This window comes from Prionailurus bengalensis, chromosome C1 (genome assembly GCF_016509475.1).
Source record: "Prionailurus bengalensis isolate Pbe53 chromosome C1, Fcat_Pben_1.1_paternal_pri, whole genome shotgun sequence".
NCBI lineage: Eukaryota > Metazoa > Chordata > Mammalia > Carnivora > Felidae > Prionailurus > Prionailurus bengalensis.
Window position 1 is genome coordinate 208,984,435 of NC_057345.1, and position 2,822 is coordinate 208,987,256.

Genomic DNA, 2,822 nt, shown 5'->3' on the forward strand with positions numbered 1-2,822 from the left:
AATAAGCACACAAAGTGATGTATCCCAACTATCACTTCTCCTGATCTTTCTTATGCCGTGTTCTTTCTCACTAAAGGATACAAATTATGAAATTTGGGTATGTAAATCATATATGGTCCAATTTGTCATTTGTGCTTCTGTATTCCCTTCCTCACTGCCACGTCACATGTCTCATACATACACCTGTCTCGTACACAAAATGATGAGTCTCAAGTCAATGTTAAGTACGTGACAAATTAAATTTATCCTTAAGGCTTTGATCATAGTATGATGTTATATTATCTGCAATATTTTTATGTCTACTGATAAGAAGACTCTTCTTTCCATAATTGTATCCAGACTTTTAGAAGCCAAAGAAATGGTCCATGTGGCTCTTATTGGATCAACTCATTCACCATCAGCTTTTAGTGAATTCACAAAGCTAACACCTAACGTTACACCAACCAGTGAGATATGGTAGTAAATGACTATGGGTAGGAAGAGGGAGGGATTAGAAACTAACGGAATGTGAGCAACATCACTTTTAAAGCAAGCCAGCGGACTCTCCTTTATATCAATACCTGACATGTAGTTTGAACTCAATATTCGCAATTATCATATGGTTACATCAGCGCAATCGAGTGGATGAGCATCTGAGGAAATACATGAAATTAGATGACTGTTAACAACTAAAATTGTTCACAAACATAGTGCGTCTGAATTAGCTAAATGGCTTTCTGCTTCAAGTAACAGAAACCCTAACTCGACTTGGCATAAGCAATGATCGAATCTATTATTGCACATAAAAGAAGTTCAGAGTTAGTGTGGGTTCCAGGGATGGCCCATCAGGGCTCTGTCCCAGCTTTGTGGCAATTTTCATGACGCTGATGTTGGGCAGGGAGAGACGACTGTAGTCGTTATGAGTATTACTTCACCAGACACAAAGTCCAGACTAGAAGAAGAAGACAGACTGGCTCTTTTTTAGGGCTGTATGTTACCAGCTATGAAACTATTCCCAGAAGCAGCCCAGGAGACTCTTCTATAGCTCACTGGCCAGAACTATGTTACAGGTTTATTTTAACCCACACAGTGGCGGGGGTGGGGTGGGGGTGGGGGTGGGGGGGTGGAATTTATACTAATCACTAGGGTAGAATAGATATTGGGAGTCGACTACTACCACCCATTGGTACAGAGTACATTTATTGATCTCTGAGGAGATTTTAGATGGAAATTAATGAATTTGAGGAACTATAGTGAGAAGTGGTGTGTGTGTGTGTGTGTGTGTGTGTGTGTGTGTGTGTGTGAATAATAGAGTGTTTGGCTAATGAAGGGGTTTCAGGCTCCGAAATACACTGAAAGAATAGCTCTCAAACACAGATAAGGATATCAAAGAGAAGCATGTCACAGCAAGGGACCCGCGGAAAGGTGCAGCTTGTTTCAAGAAGATACCACGGGCATGCACATTTACACGGTCACCTGCACACTCCTTTCAGGGACTGTAAGCTTCACTTTCAGAGATGCTGGAGACACCTTATTCTTTGCTCCCTGCTTTCATGAGGTCTATAGACAAGGATACCCACAGGCAAATGAGGACGAGGTGATTGCCCACATAAGGCAATCTGATAGGCGATAAAGAGGCCCTTTACCCTCCAAACTCTCCCCTCTAAAAACAAAATGAAGCCAGCCAAATGCACAACAACACAGAGGGATTAAACTAGCCATCTGCTTAGGTGGGCAAGATAGTTAGATATGGGATATGGTGTGAGAGGCACCGTGTTTTCTCTCTGGACCCCATAACACTCCACTCTGAGCCCCAAAGCCAACAGTTCCACTACTGGATAAAGCATTAGGCTCTGAGGTCTTTTCAAAAGTAAATGCTGTGGGAAGAAGACCACATCAAACCTCCAACACCTTAGCGTTAATTATTAATTATTATTTAATTATTAATTATTGTTATCAATCATAGAAATGAGGTGTACCTGGAAACAAGCAGATTTCCTACACAGGCAGGATCTTTAAAAAGGGAAAACCAACTGCTTTATCATTTTGCCTGTATTCCCAACAGGACAAGCATCTCTATGTAAAGCACATGGAAAGATAATGTGACCAATAGATTCAAATTCGTGCCCTAGATGAGTCAATAGATGGGACAGAAAGCATCCAATTAAAACTCTAAGGAGAGGAGCCTGTGTGAACTTCTAGGAGCTCCTCCTCTCTTGAGGGGGGTCCTGGGAACCTTCTCTCCACTTCCTGCTTGTGACCAAGAGGTTGGCTCCTCTCCGTGTTCCAATGGAAGTAATAATGACATCTCCCAAGAATGAAATCTGACCTTAGGCTCATTTTAGACCTTCCTCAAGGGAATGAGTAGGTATGTGAGGTTTTGTATTGGGATTTTTAGCTCAGAAATGTTTGCACTTGATGCAGAAGTGTTTGTTGATCATTCTGGAAGCTTTCAAGCTCTTGATCCCATCTTCACTGTTTGATAGTAAAGATGCATCTGTCTCCCAAAGATGCAAAGAGATGGTGTAACAAGGAAACTTCTCTTTGGGAATAGAAGTTAGTATTTTAGGTCAGATCTATTTACTGCCTTTTTTTTTTTTACATTCACTAAGTTCCTAAAAGTAAAAAAAAGAAATATCTAAAGTACAGTTTCTGGGTGTTCTTATTTGGATACACTTTTGCAGAGGAAAGGAGGGCTACCATTGAGCATTTATTACATGCCTGTTTCGCTCCTCAGTTTTGCTCGGCTTGTCTTTCTAGAAATGCTGTCCCATGCCAGGGACGAGAACCTCTGGATTGGACCCAGCCTCCGTACTAATTAGCTGAATGACCTGGGTGGTCCT